General features: G+C 40.2%; 1 long non-coding RNA gene across 1 annotated transcript in view; it reads right to left on the bottom strand.

Moving 5' to 3' along the window:
- LOC138988616 (uncharacterized) overlaps window positions 1–16,818 on the bottom strand; it is a 168,333-nt gene that overhangs the window by 35,063 nt on the left and 116,452 nt on the right. The window contains exon 2 of the long non-coding RNA XR_011464888.1: window positions 16,434–16,542. This is a non-coding gene — a long non-coding RNA (uncharacterized lncRNA). The remainder of the gene's footprint in view (window positions 1–16,433; window positions 16,543–16,818) is intronic.

Genomic DNA, 16,818 nt, shown 5'->3' with positions numbered 1-16,818 from the left:
AATACCAGAATACAGTGCCGTGCCATGCTCCAGGGGATCTGCCCGACCCAGGGATCAAACCCGCATCTCTTGCATCTCCTACATTGGCAGGTGGATTCTTTACCACTAAGTTACCTGGGAAACATAATAGAGGCCCTTCAGAGCTATTTTTTTTCCCCTAAGAGCTATTTTTGATGTTGGTTTTGTCTATTAACATTTGAAATTAAAGCTGAGAATTTTAAAATATATCAATTCATTTTAAGAGAAAAGTAATACATCCATCATATTATAACACTGAATCAGTTCTAATGAGGTGGATGAAACTGGAGCCTATTATACAGAGTGAAGTAAGCCAGAAGGAAAAACATCAATACAGCATACTAACACATATATATGGAATTTAGAAAGATGGTAACAATAACCCGGTGTACGAGACAGCAAAAGAGACACTGATGTATAGAACAGTCTTATGGACTCTGTGGGAGAGGGAGAGGGTGGGAAGATCTGGGAGAATGGCATTTAAACATGTAAAATATCATGCATGAAACGAGATGCCAGTCCAGGTTCGATGCACGATACTGGGTGCTTGGGGCTGGTGCACTGGGATGACCCAGAGGGATGGTATGGGGAGGGAGGAGGGAGGAGGGTTCAGGATGGGGAACACATGTATACCTGTGGTGGATTCATTTTGATATTTGGCAAAACTAATACAATTATGTAAAGTTTAAAAATAAAATAAAATTTAAAAAAAATAATAATTTTTAGTGAAAAATATATGTCCAAATGAAACAAAAAAATATTTGAGAAGTGGTAGTTTTTAATTATTATTTTTGGAAATCTTTATTAAACAGAAGACAGCTACTTACTTTCACGTATCTGCTTCTGCATTCGATTTGTTATGATATCACATGTAGCCTCTGGAAATGCTTTAACGTGTACCCATGCCTTTAGCAGTAAAGGCAAATAATATCTTTGCATTATTCCAAAAAACGTCTGACCTCACGGAACCCCTGAAAGGACACAGAGAAGCACTGCTTTGAGATGGCTAATGTGACTGCTCAACGGCACAGCCAACTGCACAGAGGTAAAGTGCTCGCTGCTTATAATGTCTCCTGTTTTTCTTTACTTTTGCTCTACAAGTTTTGTACAGTCAACTCACTGTGCTTTGATTGAGAAGAAGTCAGTGCCTCAATCAAGGGATAAACTTGCCTGCTCGTTTTTCCAGAAACAATCCATGAAGAATGTCCCCATTACCTTAAATAATAGTATTGTTTTCTTCTGGGGTGCGTGCCTCTTCAGCTTGCTGAGTGAATCCATCTGTCATTTTCTGATCAGCCGCTGAATAGGCACATTTGATTTCACATCCCCTTACATCCCACTCTCTCTATCTGTCAGGCCCCTAAGCTCAGTCTCGGGGACCTTATCCTTAACACACTCTTTCTTTCTACCTGTGGGGTTTCTTATCTGACCCTGCTTTGTGGATGGCCCTTTGGTTTAAATCCCTTTATCAATGTAACTCATGGCTTCTCTAAAATATTAACAGTATGAAAGCAAACAAGCCCCTTCCTTTCTCTGTCCTCATCAAATATTTCCCAGGAGTCTCACAATCTCTGCCTTGTGTGAAGCTGTAGAAAAGGGGAAAGCCCTGAACCTGGTACCTGACCAGGCACGGCACGGACCTTGTAGGGATCTTGCGACCCCTGGGGAAAGACAGAGACTTACCAAGGAGGAGAAACTCACACTTGCCTGCACAGAGCTTCCACAAGCAGGCACGGTAGTCCTGGGCTGGATGTCCCAGCCAGTGATTCCACAGAAGCAGCCCAGACTACCGGCCAGTGCTGGCAGAAGGGCTGTGCGTGTCAAGGCAGCTAATTCAACAACGACGGTGGACACCACGGGAGGGCCGGGGGCCGACTCTTACCCAACCTCTGCCTGAGAGACCCGACGACCTCTGGAAGGACCTGTGTGATCCAGGCCTCTGCCTCTGCGGCCTCCCAGAGAGACACCCAGACCCGCTGGGCTGCCCGACAGGACAGGACAGAGCATCAAACAGCCTGAGTTCAGATCACGGCCCCCTGGCTGATGGACTCTGAAGAGATAGGCTTTTTCCCGACTCTAAGATCAATTAATCATTCTTTTAGAGTTCACTCTCCTCAACCAAGAGAAGGATGGTTACTCTTCACACTCACTGACCTCTATCACTCAATGATACAAGCCGAGTCTGAACAGGCCATCTGTATATTAGCAAATATCTTGACATGTGTTCCTTTTTCATCAACTTTACCACATACCTTATGGAAATTCTACAACTATTAATTATTATTTCATTTTTAATCATCATCTGAAATTCAGAACAAACTCTAGCCACTATCATAAAATTGCTCCCTGAGAAAAAGAGCAAAGTAAGCAGGACATCCCACAAGATAGCTATTCACAGCTTCTCCTTAAAGTGGGAGGAGCAAACCAAACAGTTAAATTGTTAGTAAAATATTTAAAGAATTAATAATCATGTAAAATACGTCTGTAACTTGAGAAACTGAGATTCTCTAAATGCTATCTTCAAATACCATGGCCTACTAAGAGATATTTTCATGGATAAGCAATCAAGTCCTACTGTATACCAGAAGGAACTATAGTTAATATCCTGCAATAAACCATGATGGAAAGGAATATTTTTTAAAACTTTATTTTATTTTTATTAGTTTTGCCAAATATCGAAATGAATCCGCCACAGGAATACACGTGTTCCCCATCCTGAACCCTCCTCCCTCCTCCCTCCCCATACCCTCCCTCTGGGTCGTCCCAGTGCACCAGCCCCAAGCATCCAGTATCGTGCATTGAACCTGGACTGGCGACTCGTTTCATACATGATATTTTACATGTTTCAATGCTATTCTCCCAAATCTCCCCACCCTCTCCCTCTCCCACAGAGTCCATAAGACTGATCTATACATCAGTGTCTCTTTTGCTGTCTCATACACAAGTTATTGTTACCATCTTCCTAAATTCCATATATATGCGTTAGTATACTGTATTGGTGTTTTTCTTTCTGGCTTACTTCACTCTGTTAAAAAGAATACATTTGAATCAGTTCAAATGAGGAATATTTTAAAAGGAATATATGTGTATAACTGAGTCACTTGAAGTTAGCGCAACACTGTAAATCAACTATCAGATCAGAGCAGACGCTCAGTCGTGTCCGACTCTTTGCGACCCCATGAATCGCAGCGCGCCAGGCCTCCCTGTCCATCACCAACTCCCGGAGTTCACTCAGACTCACGTCCATCGAGTCAGTGATGCCATCCAGCCATCTCATCCTCTGTAGCCCCCTTCTCCTCTTGCCCCCAATCCCTCCCAGCATCAGAGTCTTTTCCAATGAGTCAACTCTTCGCGTGAGGTGGCCAAAGTATTGGAGTTTCAGCTTCAGCATCATTCCTTCCAAAGAAATCCCAGGGCTGATCTCCTTCAGAATGCACTGGTTGGATCTCCTTGTAGTCCAAGGGACTCTCAAGAATCTTCTCCAACACCACAGTTCAAAAGCATCAATGCTTCGGCGCTCAGCCTTCTTCACAGTCCAACTCTCACATCCACACATGACCACTGGAAAAACCATAGCCTTGACTAGACGAACCTTTGTTGGCAAAGTAATGTCTCTGCTTTTGAATATGCTATCTAGGTTGGTCATAACTTTCCTTCCAAGGAGTAAGCGTCTTTTAATTTCATGGCTGCAATCACCATCTGCAGTGATTTTGGAGCCCAGAAAAATAAAGTCTGACACTGTTTCCACTGTTTCCCCATCTATTTCCCATGAAGTGATGGGACCAGATGCGATGATCTTCGTTTTCTGAATGTTGAGTTTTAAGCCAACTTTTTCACTCTCCACTTTCACTTTCATCAAGAGGCTTTTGAGTTCCTCTTCACTTTCTGCCATAAGGGTGGTGTCATCTGCATATCTGAGGTTATTGATATTTCTCCCGGCAATCTTGATTCCAGCTTGTGTTTCTTCCAGCCCAGCGTTTCTCATGATGTACTCTGCATATAAGTTGAATAAGCAGGGTGACAATATACAGCCTTGACATACTCCTTTTCCTATTTGGAACCAGTCTGTTGTTCCATGTCCAGTTCTAACTGTTGCTTCCTGACCTGCATACAAATTTCTCAAGAGGCAGATCAGGTGGTCTGGTATTCCCATCTCTTGAAGAATTTTCCACAGTTTATTGTGATCCACACAGTCAAAGGCTTTGGCATAGTCAATAAAGCAGAAATAGATGCTTTTCTGGACCTCTCTTGCTTTTTCTATGATCCAGCGGATGTTGGCAATTTGATCTCTGGTTCCTCTGCCTTTTCTAAAACCAGCTTGAACATCAGGAAGTTCACGGTTCACATATTGCTGAAGCCTGGCTTGGAGAATTTTGAGCATTACTTTACTAGCATGTGAGATGAGTGCAATTGTGCGGTAGTTTGAGCATTCTTTGGCATTGCCTTTCTTTGGGATTGGAATGAAAACTGACCTTTTCCAGTCCTGTGGCCACTGCTGAGTTTTCCAAATTTGCTGGCATATTGAGTGCAGCACTTTCACAGCATCATCCTGAAGGATGGAATAGCTCAACTGGAATTCTATCACCTCCACTAGCTTTGTTCATAGTGATGCTTTCTATGGCCCACTTGACTTCACATTCCAGGACTATACGTCAATAAAAACTAAACTTAAAAAAGAGATAGTTTCTTGTGATGGGGACAAGGTGTGAATTTTGAAATTCAGAAATGTTGAGTCTCATCTTAAATTTTCAGTTTCAACTAAACTATTTCTCTCATTAAATCATTTTAAAATGCAGCTGAAGAAAAAAAGAAAACCCTATCCAAGATAGATTCACTAGCCAAGAGTCTGAAGGAATATCTTTAGCATTGTAGGCAAGAGAAGCAAACATGAAAGACACTAACTCAGTGATTAAGTGGATCGCCATCTCTGGACTCAGAAGGACTCAGATCTGACTCCCACTCTGCCATTTTCAGAGGTGTAACACTAGGCAGTCCAGTCAATTGACTGGTGTAACCAGTCCATTCTAAAGGAAACCAGTCCTGAATATTCACTGGAAGGATTCATGCTAAAGCTGAAACTCCAATGCTCTGGCCACCTGATGCAAAGACCTGACTCATTGGGAAAGACCCTAATGCTAGGAAAGATTGAGGGCAGGAGGAGAAGGGGACGACAGAGGATAAGATGGTTGGATGGCATCACCAACTCAATGGACATGAGTTTGAGTAGGCTCCGGGAGTTGGTGATGGACAGGGAGGCCTGGTGTGCAGTGGGTGGTCCATGGGGTCACAAAGAGTTGGACACAGCTGAGTGACAGAACTAAACTGAACACTAGGCAAGTTATTCAGCCTTGCTGAGCATCAGTGTCTTCATGTGTGTGTCCTCCCCATCTGTATGATTGAAATGACAAACTGCTTGTATCTGGCATACTTTAGGAATTCAAAATAATTGCTTGACAACATCATCCTTTTGATTAAATTATAAGCTTCGTATGAATTTGAGGTCTAAATTATATGAATAGGCAATTTAAACATACCGAAACTTTCTAGAACATACACTTCCCTTGGCATATTCATTTTCAAGTGATTCACTGTGATCACTACAGTAAAAACTAGATCATTCAGATAATGAGAACTCTAAGAAGAAGGCAATGCTCTTTCGCTCTGCTGACTGAACTGGTTTAATATAAAGGAAAAGGTACCTCAAAACATTCTTCTACTAATGTATTAACCACAAGCTTTAGAAACATGATTTTTAAAGGCTACTGCTGCTAAGTCACTTCAGTCATGTCCGACTCTGTGCGACCCCATAGACGGCAGCCCACCAGACTCCTCTGTCCACGGGATTCTCCAGGTAAGTACACTGGAGTGGGTTGCCATTTCCTCCTCCAATGCATGAACGTAAAAAGTCAAAGTGAAGTCGCTCAGTCGTGTCCAACTCTTAGCGACCCCATGGACTGCAGCCTACCAGGCTCCTCCATCCATGAGATTTTCCAGGCAAGAGTACTGGAGTGGGGTGCCAAAGGCTAAGGCTAATATAAACTAAACATAATTTTTAAACAGCTTTACAAATTAAGTTGTTAGTAAAAAAAAAATCATAACTAAATGTCTGGAATATTAATAATAATAATATTTTGCATATAAAGATATTTACTGATAGTCTCAACAATACAGTATCATTTGACAGTCTGAAGTTCATGGTGCAGAAGCAAATGTACTGCTAAGAATAACTCAGGACTGAAAGGAACGACTGGACATGCAGATGACAATGCAGTGCCTTCCGAGTCTTTTTGAAAGATAGAAATGAATAAGGAATAAACTGACAGCTTTCATCAAAATGATTGAAAATTATGTCACAGGAAGTGAAGTTAAGGCACAACTATCTGTAGCTTACTAAAATGGTTCACATGAGCAGGGTTAAGTGTGTATAGTTCAGTTCAGTCACTCATTTGTGTCCGACTCTTTGCGACCCCATGAACCACAGCATGCGAGGCCTCCCTGTCCATCACCAACTCCCGGAGTCCACCCAAACCCATGTCCATTGAGTCAGTGATGGCATCCAACCATCTCATCCTCTGTCGTCCCCTTCTCCTCCTGCCCTCAAAGGCCAACATGACTGAAGGAAAGTCTTCAGCTGAGTTGTCAAAATGCTCCTGGTATAGCTTTATATTGGAAACAGTCACATATTTGAATGGAAAGCAATTAAGTGGCTCAAAAAACAAATCTGATCTATTAAATGTGTGAACACTTAGAGAAGCTGAAGGAAAAAAGAAAATTCTCATATAAAAATAAAATATATTTGAATATTGCACTGCACATAACTAATTTTACCTAGTAAAATCCACCTCTGACTGTGACACAGTGATAAAGAATCTGCCTGCAATGCAAGAGATAAGCATTCAATCCCTGGATCAGGAAGATACTCTGCAGAGGGAAATGGCAACCCATTCCAATAATCTTGCCTGGGAAATTCCATGGACAGAAGAGTGTGACAAGGTAAAGTCCATGGGGTCACAAAAGAGTTAAGCACAACTTAGCAACTAAACAACAACAACAACAAAATAAATGCAATAATCAGTAAGTCTTACTTTATTGACCCGATCTCACATACCGGCTCCCCAGGTGACTCAGTGGTAAAGAATTCACCTGCCAATACAAGAGATGCTGGTTCAATCTTTGGGAAAAGATTGGTTGGGAAAATGGGTTGGGAAAATCCCCTGGAGTAGGAAATGACAACCCACTTCAGTATTCTTGCCTGGAGAGTCCCAGGAACAGAGGAGCCTGGTGGGCTACAAAAAAGTGGGACACAACTGAGCACGCAGCATACATGTACAATCCCCAAAATAAAATTACAATAAAATCCTCACTGTAATAATTTCCCTGAGTAAACATTTCTGTAATCACAACTTTAACATTTCTTTTAGTCTACATTTACAGATTTACAGATACAGGATTATTCTGGAAACATCTCTATTCAGTAATATTTATATGTTATTTTCAAGTTGTCACATAGGACTCAATGCTAAATACTTCCACACTTATGGGAGTGGAAGTTATTCTGTTAGTATCTGTATTTGGCAAATATTCCTGTCATTTTCCAGTTTTAACTACATCTTGCAAATGAAACAATGCCCAGAAAAGCTTTTCTGAACTTGCTACATTTTGTCCATGAAGGTGGCCCCTCCCACAAAAAAGTCATTTGGGAAGTCATTTGATAAGGTATAACTCTGCTTGTTGTTTGACTTTAATCAAATCACTTCTGACACAGTTCCAATTCTTAGGAACCTATCTATGGCCAATTCAAACAAATAAACACGAATAAGAAAAGTAGAACGAAGCCCTGCTGTCCTACATTTCACTTAATAGTTGCTTTCCTGATGTATCCGAGAGGGGTGTTTGAAAGGACAGTATGTATTTTCCTGTGATGCCAAAATGTCAATTCAAAATCCATCTGTTTTAGCAGAAAAATAATACTTTGTCATAAATGCAAGCTAACAGCCAGTATTCTACCTGGCACCCAGAGGATATTGAGAAAATCCTCTATTGTCCTAGCACAATATTAGTTATTATTTATAAGGTCTTATGGAAAAAATAGTTGTCTGACATTCATACAGTTTTCTTAGGAGAAATATTCTCTTTCCTCAAATAGTGTTTGAAACATACCTGGGCAGTCAGAGCTATGGTTATTAACCTTGATATTGAATTATTTTTCTAAAGCTTGTCATTTTTAAAGAAGAGATGCTAAATATTGATATGGTTTTGTTGGCTCCACTGCTTCTGCACTAAGAAGCATAGAGAAAACCAGGAATAAAATAAAACTTTTCTCCCACTGTGCTGTAAATACATTTCATTCAAACCTGGGGTGAGTGCCCCTCCAGTCTACAGTTTGTAGAATTTTAAGACTCGAAGCATATCAGAGACAAGATTGCCAAATTAGTACCATTTTAGTGCAATTTAAAATTGTGTAATCTTGTATAAAAGAATACAAGCTGGGATTCATTTATCTGGTGACATTTTTGACTGTCTTGGCTGTCTCATTGGTCTTTACTGTTTCACTCCTACAGATACAGCAAACATCTTTTCAAAATATCATGTGGCTTTTCAGTTAACATAGGGAAAAAATATCTACAGGGGCCAACCATGGTTATTCATTTTCTAAAAAAACCACAGAACTTAATAAGCTGCAAAGAGACCAATTTTCTTTTAATAAATAAAATATTGTGATGTTCTAACCATAACCTCCTATCTGAAATACAATAGAAGCACAACCAGTGATTCTTTTGAGAGAAGGTTTCATAAATAAACACATATTAAAAAGACTGGAACACTATGGGGTGGGGTAGTTAGTGATTTCTTAAATGAGACAATATTCTTGAATGTATTTTTAGTATATCTGAATTTTTTCCCCATCCTCTCCCCAAGGTATCATTAAAAACAACTTTGATTATCGTTAAGCAAGGAGAAAACTCACTTTCATCAGACCCTACATCTTAGGTAGAATGAGAGTATCAGATCATACAATTTACTCATTCATTTTGAGTGTTCCCCCAAATATTAAAGAGTATAACATGTTGGGTTATCCTATACACTAGGGCTACATCAGCAAACAGACACGGCCTCTGTTGGAGAAGACTGTTGAGAGTCCCTTGGACTGCAAGGAGATCCAACCAGTCCATTCTGAAGGAGATCAGCCCTGGGATTTCTTTGGAAGGAATGATGCTAAAGCTGAAACTCCAGTACTTTGGCCACCTCATGTGAAGAGGTGACTCATTGGAAAAGACTCTGAGGGAGTCTGGGAGGGATTGGGGGCGGGAGGAGAAGGGGGCGACAGAGGATGAGATGGCTGGATGCCATCATTGACTCGATGGACGTGAGTTTGAGTGAACTCCGGGAGTTGCTGATGGACAGGGAGGCCTGGTGTGCTGCAATTCATGGGGTCGCAAAGAGTCGGACACGACTGAGCGACTGAACTGAACTGAACTGGACTACTGAAGCTTAGACCTGTGAGGGAAGATTGACATTATCCACAACAGCAACAAAAATCTATTTCAACTGTGATCAAGACTGTAAAGAAGCAGTATGTGATACAAAGTATTTGGCAAGGAAACTTGACCTACCGGTGGGAGGATCTTCCAAGGAGACAGAATAACATCTGAAAATGCCTTGAGGTGGAAAACTGCAAGTCAAGTTTAAGGAACTCTAAGAACGTGAGGTTGGAACAAACAAACATAGGTATGGGGCAACAGAACAAGCCTGGGCTGCAGAGCTGGCGAACAGCAAGACACGGTGGGTCTCTCAGGCCAGGGGAAAGGTACAGGGCTTTGTTTCGGGAACAAGGAGATGAGTTCAAAGAATGTAAGAAGGGTGATGACGTGATTTAATTAACCCTGAAGTTAATACTCTACAAATTCCATAGGAATTTTGTTTTTCCTATTATTTAAAATTAAAGTAAGCAGGGCTGGCATTATTATCATCATCTTACTACAGAGATTATGAGTTGGCACAGGCACAGAACTCAGACGGATAAACTGTAACTGTATTACTACACTTCAGAACTAAAATATTGCCTGTCATGAACAAAGGGCGTTGCCGCCATCAAGCCATCACATTACAGCTGCCCCAGCAGTGAGCCTGGAGAACTCAGGGTGGAAACAGACAGTGCCCGCCCCCTCAGTCAACTGCCATACCCTGAAAAGACTCTGGGTGCAAAAGCACAGAGGGCTGGCCCCCGCCAGCTCAGGGGCCTCTGGAAGGGAATGGTCTCGGTGAGCTCCGACTCATCTTCTCATACACAGAGAAGTGCTAAATGCCTTAACTTGAGATATCCGGTCTTCTTTTAGTAACAGCAATCTTTTGATGTTCCAACGACCTGGTTTTGTTATGGAAACTCCTATATTCCCCCTCTTCCTCTTTGTAGAAGTCTCTCAGAATTATCTGAGATGCTGTGTCCTGGGCTTAATTCCTCAGTTTCGCCCACTGAATAAAACATAACTCTCAACTTTCAGGTTGTGCTTTTTTTTTTCCCCATTTTTGACTGTTATATTTAATTTACTTCATGAGCCTCAACAGTGAAAGAATAACTCAGACTTTGCAATTCAAGTTAAGCAGAGTCACTTCTTTAAGTTGATCTCTGTTTAGTTCAACTGCATTCACTCCTTAGGATTCTTCCAGCACTTCCATCCCCATCTGACTTCCCCTTCCTCTCTTACTGGAGGTAAGCTATGTTCTAAAGGGTTGTTTGTATGTTTGTATTGCTGGACATCTGGCCCAGGACTCTGAACTCTCCACGTTGTATGTAACTCATCTCATCTAGGCTCCTTCATCAGATACTGCCATTTTCTTCTGAAGGCCTCAGTCGTAGCCAGTCCAAGCATGTATCTACTCCTCACTCTGATCCAGGCTGAAAGGTCTCCTTCCCCACTTAGGAGGACAGGACTTTGAGAGAGTCCACCAAGGCCAAGTGTCGGAGGTATTCCTCTCAGTCTTTGCTGCTCTATCCCTCCAAAACCCACTAGACATAAGTGTTCCAGGGAGGATTCTAGTCTCAGCAACTGTACTCTGCAAGGCAGGGCATGTTTCTCTCTCTGCTCCCACGATGCCCTAAATAGATCTGTGTTTCATACATACTCTCCACCCCATTACCTTCCCCTGTACCCAGACCGTGATCCCAGGCAGCCTCTGAGACTATAGTCCCTCTGATCTTCTAATCACCGATCAAAACAAAGCTAGCTCCATTCGAGTGGGCACAATGCCTTCATGTCATTCATATACTCGTCCCCATTCTGAGGTTCCCCACATAAACCCTCTGCCCTGAGACCTCCAGGTTTTGCTCTTGATATTCAGACCCATTCCAACTCAAAAGAGCTTTGACTTTCAGATGACTGACTTTGCAGTAGATTTTTTAAAGTCCACCTGGGAGCTACCAAGAATTTGACTATTCATTCCCGTAAGATTACTTCTGCATTTCTTTCAAAGGGCAATATTCCTTACTTTCTCAAATTAGTTTTATTGGGAGAAACGCTCCAGTATGTAAAGAATAAAGAAAAGGTAAACTATATCTGATACTCTTTTAAAATTTTAAACCAATACATAATAAATGAGACACTAAAACAAGATAATAGGTCGTAACATCCAAGATTGAAAACAGTCTTCTATGTTAATTTGCAAAAGAATAGAAATAAAACATTTCAGACTTTGTTTACGGAAGGAAGGTTTCCTGATATGCTATCCTGATAAATTTACAACAGAAACAAAACTGCAGCTTCACTACTGGCACAGATTAGAAAATCTGAAAGGACTCTTACATAGAACAAAGAGTATCCTGGAAAACAAAATTTGCTGTCACAGGTTCATAGACGATGGTTAGAATGTCTTTCCTCGGTGTGGCTAGCACTCAAAGTAACCAAATTCCAATAATAACCAAAGCACATTTTCCCCTAGAGTTCAGCTATTTCCATTTAAAATGAAGTCATGCCAATGAGTTAGCTCAGGTTCTGCTACTGAAAATGTGGTGCATGAACTACACGCAAAAGTATCAGCTGGGAGTTGTTAGAAATGCACATTTTTCATATCCCTCCCAAACCTAATGAATCAGAATCCACATTTTAAGAGAATGAATCCCTGTGATGTATCTAACATAATCTGAGGAGCCCTCTGGTCGAAGGTATTTCTCTCTTAGTTTCTCTTCTACAAAAGGAAAAAAAAAGGCGGGGAGACATTTTATTAAAGACAGATGTAACTATGTAGTAATTAAGGACTCCTTTCTGAAACTCAAAGATAATTTTAATGTCATTTGTAGAGCCTCCGATGATGAAAATGTGTAAATTTATCTAACAAGGTACACTAATGTCAATAAGCCAGTACAGTGTATGAGTGAGCCCACACTTTCCATTGTCAATTTGTTCCTGCCAGGCTAACACGAATTATATCAAGTCCATTTGTAAGACAGAGTTTAGAGTCTTGGTGCCAATGGATAACTCATTAGATCTCTATCTGCTCTAAAGCATTCTGCTGTGGCCTGAAATAAAATTCCAATCTTTAAACTTTTTTTTCTGAGAGAATTCCCTTTGTGTGTAGTTTCACTGTGTTCAGGAGTATGTGTCAATGGTTGTAAAACCCATCAAAAAATTGACTAGTATAAAGTGATAAAAGAAAAAGCATCAAAGAAAGTGTTATTTACAAGGCTTTTAAAATTTTCATTGGAATAACTTATACATTAAATAAAGTCTTCATAATATGACATATTTGAACATACCATATTTTGGTTGCTTCCATCATAAATTGGAAATCATATGTGGCATGCTTTTCAATAGTGATGATAAAATCTTACTGTGATCATTCACCATCATGAACACTCCCTTATGCACCAATGCATGACCATGTCTCCAGAACCAAAATGAAACTTGGAGTTAAGCAATTATTCAGTAATTTCTAGTGCCAGGTATGGTCTTGGCCCTAGTGGATGCTTATAAATGTTTATTGATGATGATGTCTTATAAAGCTGCCACTATCTGCTATGAATTACCCAGATTGCCTTTTGGAATGGTGAATGTACTCAAAATAACTCTGCCCTTAATTTTTATTCTTCAATCCTGGCACATATGTCTATCTTGAATAAATTCTTCCAAACTGCCCTGGAATACCAAATTTTGAAGCCTTAAAATGTGCCGTTCCTCTTTTGGCCTTCTAATTCTGTCTATTAAATGATAGACTATTGATGAATTGTGAAGACTGAACCTCAGAATTCACTCTAAATCATGTCTCAGGCAGAGGGAATGGCTTGTTCCAGGCCATCTGTAGTCTCTTTGCTCTTGTGGCCCACGGCACATAATGGTGAGGCAGCTGGTTGTGCTGGAAACACAGCAGAAGGCAGTTCTACCACAATCACCACCCTTTCATGAAGTTCACCGATCTAGAAAGAAATGCGATAATGTCCGCTGGCTACTCACGGTTCAGTGTATTTCAAATAACATACAGGCGCTTTTCATTCTTTAGCTCATTTAATTTTAAAATATCTTATGAGATAGGGTATTATTACCATTATTTTACAGATAAAGAAAGTAGGGACTAAAGTACTGAGAGCAGGATTCAGAGTCAAGCTGTCTTGCTCCAAAGCCTTCCTCTCCTCTTCCGTTACCATGGCATTCATATTCTTCTCTGACCTAGGCTGCCCCACACGATACCCCATTTGAAAAACACTGTTCAGGTGGAGAGAAGCACCTTTATATTCTTAAAATAGAAACCTACAAACACATATACACTCACAAGTGCAGGTTTAAAATGGAGTTGCTTCTGAGTTATAAGTACTACACATGAAGTGACACTGCTACAAAAGTATCCAATGTAAATGAAATGAGAATTACTATGCCACTCCCTGGGAGAAGGCAATGGCACCCCACTCCAGTGCTGTTGCCCGGAAAATCCCATGGATGGAGGAGCCTGGTGGGCTGCAGTCCATGGGGTCGCTAAGAGTCAGACACGACTGAGCGACTTCTTTCACTTTCCACTTTCATGCATTGGTGAAGGAAATGGCAACCCACTCCAGTGTTCTTGCCTGGAGAATCCCAGGGACGGAGAAGCCTGGTGGGCTGCAGTCCATGGGGTCGCACAGAGTCGGACACGACTGAAGCGACTTAGCAGCAGCAGCAGCAGCATGCCACTCCCACTAGATAATATCTAACCTCCCAAACACCCATGCTGCAAATTATGGAATGTTCATGAACGTGAGAATACATATTCTCTAGATAGACCATCCATGTGAATTCCAATTTCCACGTACAAATGAATGTACACATAGAGACCGCCACTGCTAAGACGCACAAACAAAGGACTACTTTTTCCAAGCAAAATCCTGAAGGCCCCTGTATTCAGAAGCCCACATCAGAAATTTTGTTCATTCTGTGTGCATGAACATCACTACAGGCTGAAAGCTTATTAACTGTAATCAAGAAAGTCCTTTTGGAATTATCTTCCTTAGCCTACTTCCAAGGGAAATCATTTCTAGGTTTCTTCAGGGCAATGGTTATCAACCAAGGGCTCAGGCTCATCTTCAAATGTTCCAGACCAAATTTACTGTAATAATAATAACTGCTCTTTCAGTATTCTGATCTTTTTAACTGCTGTACATCTTTTCATCTATTTCCATTTCCCTTAGGTAGAGTGCAGACTAAGAAATCATCAGACCCATTTTTTAATCCTGTACATCATCAAAAACAATTTTGATAATCACATTATTAGTGTGTATAACCCCATCCTTCAGAACTCTGCTAGAAGAGTCACCTAAATATCCTGCTCTTATTCAGATGCTGTATTTATATCTACAAATGTCAAAAATTCTAAATGAAGCCTAGGAGCCTTGATTGACAAAGAGAGATGGCTCTCTTTTGTGGCACACAAAAAAATAGTTAATAAAATCCCAGCACCTGCTTAAAACTCATCTTTAAGTTTCTTTAAAATTGTTCTTTGTTAATTCAGATGGTGCACATTTATACTCTGGTTCTGGAAATAGCTTTTTAATGCATGATTATTTGGGAGAGAATATTAGATTTATTACCTTTGCTAATGAACACTTAGATAAAAGTGGTATTCTCAAGGTAAGTATTCTCAAGAGGTGAACTCTGATTACCATATATTAATTTTCATTTCAGTTCAGAATTATATAAAGAGTGAACCTGGTGGCTTTTACATATAGAAAATGGGACCTCTCCAAAGCACACTCTGCCATAATTATCAAGGGTCCCCTCTCACTTTTCTAATGTCACCTATCAGTAGAACCAGAATTCATCATCATGGAAGTAATTTCAGAGGTTTAAAAAAGCAGTGAGTGAGCCTTAAAGACGCAGGATTTATCTTTACGTCTTTAAAACATGTGTGTCAGCCTCGTTTCAGTGAGACTGAGGGGTTTGACATTAAGATGTCCCTTCCCATACACGCAAGAGAATCTCTTACTTATCTGTTCCTTTTTCATAGCAGCATTTAACACAGAGTCAAATGCAGTGGAGAATGCAATCCTTTAGTAAATCCAAGGCACACCTGCATCTCCAATATTGGCGACAATGCCACAACCTTTCTGTACAAATAGTGCACAGCACTCACCTTCTCTGCAGGATCTGTCTTTATCCTGAGGCATCTGTGGCAAAAAGATATACCACGAAGCCACATAACCATAATCTTAACAAAAATATTTAATCTTACAACTAATCAGAATTGAGTACAGAAAAAAATTGACTGCCTTCATGAATTCTAAGTACTAGATGTACCCTGAGCCATCATATATTATGATAGTTTATGCTAGGATATTTGGTGTTCTGGTAGATGTAGAAAATATCAACTTATTGTACACCATTTGCTGCACATCTACATGATTAATTAGCCTGTTTACACTTAACAACATTTGAATCCTGTGTATTTTCTTTAAAAGTATCTCTTCAGATGGCTAAATGTTTTAGTGAAAGATGATCAAAATTAGCATTAAGCATTTTAACTCTTTTTTGGTAATATAACACACATATGGAAAAATTCACAAAAGTATAGATAGAGCACAGGGAATTATCACAAAAGAAATATATCCATGGAAGCAATACTCAATGAAGAAATAGATTATAGAGTATCCTACAAAAGCCTCACTCCATGTTCCTTCCCAGTAACTACCTCCTCCATTCTCTCCAAAAATATTGCAGTTTAAAAATATGACTGTGAATTCTTTGATAATCCTACATTCAAAAGGTAAATCTCCATTCTCTTCCCCTTAAGAGTGGATGAACTAAAATGTTTAATAATAATTTGGATCACCTTTCACTAAGTCATGTGAAGAGATACTAATTTTTAAAAAAATACACAGGATAAAAAATGTTTAGTTTGCCAGGACTGCCAAATATCACAGACTCAGTCAGTCACATAATGGAAATGTATTGTCTCACATTTTTGGAAGCTGGAAGCTCAAGGCAGGTTTGTTTCTCCTGAGGACTCTCTCCTTGGCTCGCAGGTGGCCACCTTCCCACTGTGCCTTCATGTGGCTGTCCGTCTGTGCTACATACAGGGACAGAGAGACATACAAAAGGCAATTTCAGTAAGCCCTGCGTATTTTAATTCGAAGGATTTGGACGAATTTCAGAAAAACTTATTTCCACTTTTTCACCCAAATCCAACTACTCTAACCTCTTGAAAGAGGGAAAAAATACTAAAACTTAATCCATCAAAGAGCATTAGTTTGTTTCTTTTAATAAATCTGTAATCATTCTAAAAATTGTGTTCCCAAAAGAGAAAAGAAAGAATATAAATTTTCCCTAAACCATGCATTTCTTA

This window comes from Bos mutus, chromosome 7, assembly GCF_027580195.1.
Source record: "Bos mutus isolate GX-2022 chromosome 7, NWIPB_WYAK_1.1, whole genome shotgun sequence".
NCBI lineage: Eukaryota > Metazoa > Chordata > Mammalia > Artiodactyla > Bovidae > Bos > Bos mutus.
The sequence above is the reverse complement of the archived record's forward strand: the minus strand, read 5'-3'. Positions and strand labels throughout refer to the sequence as shown.